We start from the raw sequence: 9,007 nt of genomic DNA on the forward strand, positions 1-9,007 counted from the left end.
CCACTGCTAGCACCCCGCGGGGTACAAACCTCCCCCCACGGGTCTGAGGCTATCCCGTCTAAACCCCCCCCCCTGTACCTCGAGGCTAAATTGGGGTTAACGTCTCCCCGAAGAGATGTTTTAAATCTCTCAGACGAAGTGCGGTTCCGCTGTACTATGCGAAAGCTCTAATCCAGAAACGGCTCCCCTAAATCCTCAGAGAAGTTCTCCGTCCCGTCCTCCTGTGCTCAAGGCTGGTAAAAGCAGCTCTGCAGCCACAGAGGTAGTTGAACAGCCCAAACGGCCTTTTAAAGTCCAAAGACTGTGCCTCTAGGCAAAATAGGGTCTAAAAAGCAAGCCCCTCGTGAAGGCGCCAACAACAATGATATTTTGTATCTTTTTCCTAATTATTTAAGATCAGACAAAGTATCTGCATGGATTAGAAAGGATACAAATAGGGTCTTTCAGGTCTCAGTTTTATTCCATGGCGATGGTGTTGCAGGAAAGAGGGAGATTCTCTCTGGGAAAGGGGAATTCAGAAGAGGAGAATGGGAGTGGCCTTGGCCAGCAGCCAATGGGGTAAGGACATGGGGGGTCTAGGTTCAGAATACCGGAACTCTAGGTGGGCTACAAGGTCACAGGGGAAGGTCACAGGACAGGAAGTTGGACAGGGAACCGGGGACCAGCCGGAAGAGATGGACAGAGGTATGCTGACTCATTCCCTTTACCTCTATACACCATGCCCCGTTCCAGCCTTCTGCCTCTGCGGACACAGCTGATCACCCGGACACACACGGTGAGTGAGGAGCCGCCCACTCCAGCCCATTCCCGTCCGAGACTGGCGTGGCCGCTGCCGCCCCCTCCTGCCTGCGCTCCCGTTTGCCCTTGGCAGCTCTGGGCTGGGACTAAGCACAGAAACAGCGTGCTTGCATCCAAAAGAAGTGACACCGAGTTACCTATTCTGTTCTGTTAGCAATTTTAACAACTGCTGTTGTTTTCTGCTTGTACAGTTAGATATATTAATAAAAGAGCTGTTATTCCCACCCCCTTATCTCTGTCTCAGAGTCCTTGATTTAAACAATTATAATATTTGGGGGAGTGGAACCAAAGTCTCTGATTCAAAGGGAAACTTCTGCCCTTACTGGCAGACATTTGTTCTTTAAAACCAGGACAGATTTTGGCACCAGACATGGGACAGAGGGCACTGAGTTGAGAGTTAAGACAGGAATAAGAGCTCTCTTAAGTGGCAATATGTTGTCTGGTTTAATCTGGCTTGTGTTCCACGGGTCACAGCCTTCTCCCTCCCGTTTGCAAGCCCTTATTTGAATTTGGGCCCCCTCACCAAAGTTACTGTAGGTATTATCTGATTCGTTTGGTGGATTGATTATGTCAGGAATTCATGGGTTTTTAATTTTTTCTGGGAAGCGGTTGCATGGATCCGGAGCTATCATACTCTAACTGCGTGTTTCTGGGGTTATTTCAGTACTGGTACTTACTGTGAGGTAACGAGTGCAAGGGAAATTTTCTCCCAACCCATCACCCAGTTTTTTGAAGCTACCCCACTGGTTCTCAAGGATTTCAGATCTGCTTTAATTGCCACTGTTATTGTACAGTGGTGGGTGTTGCTGATAGGCCTCTTCTACTTAGCATTCAGAAACAAGGGAATATTGGCTTGGACAACAACTCTGATACATAACAGGGACTAGGGATATTGCCCCAGAACCTGCCTCTGCCCCAGGGACTAGGGATGTTGCCCCAGAACCTGCCTCTGCCCCAGGGACTAGGGATGCTGCCCCAGAGCCTGCCCCTGGGACTAGGGATGTTGCCCCAGAACCTGCCTCTGCCCCAGGGACTAGGAATACTGCCCCAGAGCCTAACCCTGCCCCACAGCCCACTGCAGAAATGAGCCACCCAGAGTGGGTGAGGCCTCTAGTGAAGGATATAGGCCAAATGTTGAAGAAGCAAAGCCAGATGTTGAAGGAGCATAGCCAGATGATGAAGGAGTATTTTTCTCCAGCTGGTGAGAAACCCTCCCCCTGCCCTAAAGAGGGAGAGTCAGATGGTGCTGCAGTGGAACCCGTAGATGTTGTATCTCTCCAGGTTCCAGCTGAATCACAGGAGCAGCCACAGCCAGCATCAGTTGCACCTGTGGAAACTAGGAAATCTAAGATTAAAACGAGGCACCTAGATAATGGGGATCAGCAAGGAGGGTCTTCACAACCAGCAAAGGAGCCAGAGGTTGAGATTGTCACCGAGTCCCTCTCATACGATAGTCTCCGTAACCTGTGTAAAGACATTGCTCGGCGGGGCCGTGAGCCTTTTACAACTTGGTTACTCCGGGTCTGGGACCTTACGGGAACAGGTGTTCAACTGGATGGAACTGAGGTCAGGAATTTGGGATCCTTGGCCCAGGATTCAGGTGTGGACCAGATATTCGTAAGGGAGCAAGGCCTCCTTTCCCTCTGGGACTGGCTTTTAATGAGTGTGAGAGAGAAGTTTGTACACAGAGAGAGAATGCAGGAGCACCACCATAGGATGCGCTGGAAGACCCTTGAGGAAGGGATCCACCAGCTGAGAGAAGTAGCTGTATTAGAGATACTCTTTGGGAGGGATGGACAGCATGACAATGACCCTGACAAGGTCAAGTGCACAGGGCAGATGTTATGGAATTTGGCAACCTTGGGTCCATCTCAATATACCACCTACATAGCAATGATTAATGCTGATAACCACCCAGAGACAGTGTGTTCTGTTGCCAAAAAACTCAGAAATTTTGAGAGCATGATGAATGGCTCAATGCAGGCCAATGTCTCTGCTGTGGCCAGGGACCTCCAACAGGTCGAAGATAGGATGAGGGATATGAGGGAGGAGATGATAGAGAGAATTGAGGAGGTGAGGAAGATCAGCGTAGCACCAGTATGAGTCACAGGCCCCCAAGTCAGAGCTTCACGTCCCCCAGCTAGGGAGAGAGGGTACACCTCACGAGCTGACCTGTGGTTTTTCCTGCGAGACCATGGGGAAGACATGGGAAAATGGGATGGGAAACCCACTTCTGTCCTGGCAGCACAGGTGCGTCTGCTCAGGGAGGGAAATGCTAACCGAGGGAGCCGCACTAAAATGAAGGTAGCCTCAACCTCCCACAAGCAAGGTGCAGGGTATTACAGCAAGGAGGATGTTCTGTCAGATCCCCTGGAAGGAACCTCCACTATGTATGCCCAGGAAAGAAATAATAACCAGGGCTAGAGGGGCCCTGCCTCTAGCCAGGGAGAGGCATGGGATGACAGGATCTATTGGATAGTGTGGGTGCGATGGCCTGGCACGTCAAAGCCACAGAAACATAAAGTGTTAGTTGATACTGGTTCACAATGCACCCTGATACCATCAGAACATGTGGGGAAGGTACCTGTTTCCATTGTTGGGGTGACGGGGGATCACAGGAATTCACTTTGCTGGAAGCTGAGATTAGCCTGACAGGGAAGGGGTGGCAGAAACATCCAATTGTAACTGGCCCAGGGGCACCGTGCATTCTAGGCATAGACTTCCTCAGGAACGGCTACTACAAAGACCCAAAGGGGTTCAGGTGGGCTTTTGGAATAGCTACTGTAGAGACAGAGTGCATTAAGCAGTTGAACACCTTGCCTGGACTATCAGAAAACCCCTCTGCAGTAGGACTCCTGAAAGTGACTGAACAACAGGTGCCAATTGCCACCATGACCGTGCACCACCGGCAGTACCGGACAAATTGAGATGCTGTGATCCCCATCCACAAAATGATCCGTGATCTAGAGAGCCAAGGGGTGGTCAGCAAGAGCCACTCACCCTTCAACAGTCCTATCTGGCCTGTGCAGAAATCTGATGGAGAATGTAGACTGACTGTGGATTATCGGGCAAAATGAAGGAAGTGACTCCACCGCTGAGCGCTGCCGTGCCGGACATGCTGGAACTCCAGTACGAGCTGGAGTCCAAGGCAGCAAGGTGGTATGCCACCATTGACATTGCAAATGCATTCTTCTCCATTCCTTTGGCATCAGAGTGCAGGCCTCAGTTTGCTTTCACCTGGAGGGGCGTGCAGTACACCTGGAACCGACTGCCCCAGGGGTGGAAGCACAGCCCCACCATCTGCCACGGACTGATCCAGGCTGCACTGGAGAGGGGTGAGGCTCCAGAACATTTGCAGTACATCGATGACATCATTGTGTGGGGGAACACAGCAGTGGAGGTATTTGAGAAAGGATTGAAGATCATCCAGATTTTGCTGGGAGCTGGTTTCGCCATTAAAAAGAGCAAAGTCAAAGGACCTGCCCGAGAGATCCAGTTCCTGGGAGTGAAGTGGCAGGATGGACGGCGCCAGATCCCCACTGAGGTCATCAATAAGATCACTGCAATGTCTCCACCAACAAGCAAGAAGGAGACACAAGCTTTTCTAGGTGCTATCGGCTTTTGGAGAATGCACGTCCCTGAGTACAGCCAGATTGTGAGCCCTCTCTACCAGGTCACTCGCAAGAAGAATGATTTCCACTGGGGCTCTGAACAACAGCAAGCCTTCGCCTAGATCAAACAGGAAATCGCTCATGCAGTGGCCCTTGGCCCAGTCAGGACAGGACCAGAGGTAAAGAATGTGCTCTACTCTGCAGCTGGGAACCATGGTCTGTCCTGGAGCCTTTTGCAGAAGGTGCCTGGTGAGACCCGAGGCCGATCCCTGGGATTCTGGAGCAGAAGCTACAAAGGATCTGAAGCCAACTACACTCCCACAGAGAAGGAAATCTTGGCTGCCTATGAAGAAGTTCAAGCTGCCTCAGAGGTGATTGGCACAGAAGCACAACTTCTCCTGGCACCCTGACTGCCAGTGCTGGGGTGGATGTTCAAAGGAAAGGTTCCCTCTACCCACCACGCCACCGACGCCACATGGAGCAAGTGGATTGCCCTCATCACGCAGCGCGCTCGTATTGGCAACCCGAATCACCCTGGGATTTTGGAGATAATTACGAACTGGCCAGAAGGTGAAGATTTTTGTCTCGCTGATGAAGAGGAGTAGAAGCAAGTGACCCGGGCTGAACAAGCTCCACCGTACAACCAGCTGCCAGCAGATGAAACACGCTACGCCCTTTTCACCGACGGTTCCTGCCGCATTGTGGGGATGAACCGGAAGTGGAAAGCTGCCGTATGGAGTCCCACACGACAGGTTGCACAAGCTACCGAAGGAGAAGGTGGATTGAGTCAACTTGCTGAACTCAAAGCTGTTCAGCTGGCCTTGGACATTGCTGAGAGAGAGAAATGGCCAAAGTTCTACCTTTACACTGATTCGTGGATGGTAGCCAATGCTCTGTGGGGTTGGCTGGAAAGGTGGAAAAAGGCTGAATGGCAACGTAGAGGAAAACCAATCTGGGCTGCTGATGAGTGGAAAGACATTGCCACTCGGGTAGAGAAGCTGCCCGTGAAAGTCCCTCATGTGGATGCCCATGTTCCCAAGAGTCGGGCTAATGAAGAACACAGGCACAACAAGCAGGTAGATCAGGCTGCACAGATAGAGGTCTCAAAGATAGACTTAGATTGGGAACACAAGGGAGAAGTGTTCCTAGATCGATGGGCCCACGATGCCTCCGGCCATCAGGGCAGAGACGCCACCTATAAGTGGGCACGAGACCGAGGGGTGGATCTAACCATGGACAGCATCTCTCAGGTTATTCATGACTGTGACATGTGCGCTGCCATCAAACAGGCCAAGCGGGTGAAGCCCCTCTGGTATGGGGGGCGATGGTCCAAATATAAGTATGGAGAGGCCTGGCAGATTGACTATATCACACTGCCTCAGACCCGCCAGGGCAAGCGCTACGTGCTGACCATGGTAGAAGCCACCACCGGATGGTTGGAGACCTACGCTGTGCCCCACGCCACTGCTCGGAACACCATCCTGGGCCTGGAAAAACAAGTCCTCTGGAGGCATGGTACCCCTGAAAGAATTGCGTCAGACAATGGGACTCATTTCAAAAATAGCCTTATAAACACCTGGGCTAAAGAACATGGCATCGAGTGGGTGTACCATATTCCCTACCATGCACCAGTGGCTGGGAAAATCGAACGGTGCAGTGGTCTGCTTACGACCACCTTAAAGCACTTGGTGGGGGGACTTTTAAGAACTGGGAGATCAATCTACCAAAGGCCACATGGTTAGTGAATACCCGAGGTTCCACTAACCGAGCAGGCCCTGCCCAGTCAGAGCCCTTGGGAGCAGCAGATGGAGATAAGGTTCCAGTGGTACACCTGAGAGGCATGTTAGGAAAAACTGTCTGGGTGAACTCTGCTTCCAGCAAAGACAATCCTGTTCGTGGGGTGGTTTTCGCTCAAGGACCAGGTTGCACTTGGTGGGTGATGCAAAAGGATGGAGAGACCCGATGCATACCCCAAGGGGACCTTGTTCTAGGGTGAACTATATATGATACTGTGCCCGTAACTACATGTATGTATATAATTTAAAGGTTTCATTATGATGTAGCATGATGGCATGGAAAAAATTCGGGGTGGATAATGTTGGGGGTTGAGTGTTTTTCTGTTACTGTGTCAATTGAAAGAATTTTTCCCATTATCATGCCAATGGAGCTGGCCAGGCTACACCCCGGGTCCCTGATGAGTCCAGACAAAGGGGTGGGTGGGGACGGCCCCGGAGGGGCCTCTGAGGCTTCCGGGAGGGCACTCGCGTTTCCGGCGAGCTGGGAGGAGGACGCCCGGGATCTTCAGCCGCGTGGCCGAGCACAGGAGAGCCAGACCCTCTGCGATCACCTGCCCTGCATCTGCCCCGTTCCAGCCTCCTGCCTCTGCGGACACAGCTGATCACCCAGACACACACGGTGAGCGAGGAGCTGACGCTGCAGCCCGTTCCCGCCTGGGACCGGCGTGGCCGCTGCTGCCCCTCCCCCCTCCTTCCTGCCTCCGTTTCCCGCTTGCCTTTTGGCAGATCTGGGCTCTGGACTAAGCACAGAGACAGCGTGCTTGCGTCTAAAGGGACTGACACCGAGTTACCTATTTCGTTCTGTTAGCAATTTTAACTGTTATTGTTTTCTGTTTGTATAGTTAGATATATTAGTAAAAGAGCTGTTATTCCCACCCCCCTTATCTCTGCCTCAGAGTCCTTGATTCAAACAATCATAATACTTGGGGGAGGGGAGTGGAACCAAAGTCTCTATTCCAAAGGCAAACTTCTGCCCTTACTGGCAGACACCTGTCCTTTCAAACTAGGACACCAACAGGCTCGTTTTGGAGCGGTGAACTGGCTAGTTGCTAGGAGGTTCGGAGCACTCTTTAAAATGGGGACCCAAGAATCTAAAAAATGGGAAGATGCACTCTCAACATGGAGAGGTGCTTTGGCAGAATTAGACTGCACCGGGGTTCTTTTCTCTGTAACTTTTCCTAAAAATCCGCCGATCGTGGCAGTTCCCTGTGCAGTGCGCCCTTCGCCTGGGGACCGTGTTTCGTTCGCATACCCTTCCCCGGCAAATTGTATTAAGTCAGTGCCAGCGGCGGCGCAGGAATCGAGCGCTGCAGAGGGTTCCGGCGCTGATCTCGCCCCCCCATGGCTTCAGGTGGCGATCGCCCTCCCCCTGCAGCCAGGCACGGCGAGGGGTGAAGGCGCCAGTCGCCCCCCACCCCGTCTGCGCCGCGGGGGGCGATTGCCTCCCCCTGCAGGTGCCTGCGCTTGACCCTGCTGAGTCGCCGCGGCCGCCTGCAGGGTCTGCGCTTGCAGAGGCTGGGGCGTTCGCCGTGGCGAACGCGGCGAGGCGGGCTGCGGCCGCAGTCCACGCCACGTTAACAACGCTAGCCGCTGCCGAGTTGGAGCGGCCCGTGGTGAATGTGGGGTCGCGGCAGCCATTCACCGGGGCGGGACTGCCCACGGCTGAGGTGGAGGCGGTTCCAGCCTGTCCCTCAGAGCTGATGTCAGAGCTTGGCCCGCCTGATCGGGCGGAACTGCAGGAGCCACGGGCACCTCCCTCCCCAGATAAAGAGATGGCGCCTGTTCCTTCCTCGCCTCTGATGTCAGAGCTCGACCCACCGCTCATCGGGGCGGGGTCTTGGTCGCCCTCCTCTTCCTCGGCAGGGGCAGAGTTTTCCTCTGCTTTCCCCTTGGTGACGCCGATCGTCAACCCAGAAGTGGTGACCTCTTCATCCAGTTCACCAGAGATGGTGCTCCCCCCGCCGCCTCCAACGCCGCCGCTTCTAGCCTCACCAGCCAGAGAAGATGTCCCTGTTGGTCGAGCAGCCAAGCCTCAAGCGCTGCGTCAGGGTGGCTGGGGCTGGGTGGGGCACATGGAAATCCTCGGGGGTCCCGGGGACGATGGCATTTACGCAGTGGGGGGCGGGAGGGGGATGGGCGGGGCGGGGAGGCAGAGTGCTCGAGCAGATGCTTCTAAGCTCGATCAGATTTCTGGGAAAGAATTGTTGGGAAATTGTAATAATGGCATCCAAATGAAAGCAACTAAAGCTGGACAGCATAATTGGAAAAAGAGAATAACAATTTAAATTATCCTGGTTTTTGTGAATCGCCTTGTTACAGGCTTCAGTACAGGACATGCCTGCTTCGTGCCGAGGTCCTTGCTGGTAATCTGGAAGGTTGTTCCTGATCCGTGACGCAGAAGGCAGAGTGTGTTCAATGTACAGCCTTTAAGTGCTAATCACCATCCTTCTATGAGCAGAGAATGGACATTCATCTGTTCCTGTTTGGACTGTTTTGACATCAGAACTGTTGAACTGTTTTGGTGAACTCTTTTGAACTCAGAACTGCTTTGAAATTAATGGACAATTTTTAGATTTTAGTTCTGGTGAATTGTATTAGAGTATTATGTATTAGACATAGTGCCTTTTGGGTTTTAAGCCAGGTACTGAAATCAATGGGCAATTTTGGATTTTAGTTCTGGTGAATTGTATTGATTTTAGTTTTGGGGAATTGTATTACCTTTTGTTAAGTTTTTAGCCAGAGTTTTACAATGAATTAAGGTTATAATTAATTTTGGCTCTAGTAAATTGTATTATAGAAGGA

General features: G+C 52.3%; 1 long non-coding RNA gene across 1 annotated transcript; it reads left to right on the forward strand.

Moving 5' to 3' along the window:
* Positions 1 to 8,038: 8,038 nt before the first annotated feature.
* LOC306814111 lies at positions 8,039 to 9,007 on the forward strand. The gene is made up of 2 exons (XR_013777096.1): positions 8,039 to 8,268; positions 8,525 to 9,007. It is a non-coding gene; the product is annotated as an uncharacterized lncRNA (long non-coding RNA).

This window comes from Erithacus rubecula (genome assembly GCF_903797595.1).
Source record: "Erithacus rubecula genome assembly, contig: SUPER_W_unloc_6, whole genome shotgun sequence".
NCBI classification, from domain to species: Eukaryota; Metazoa; Chordata; class Aves; order Passeriformes; family Muscicapidae; genus Erithacus; species Erithacus rubecula.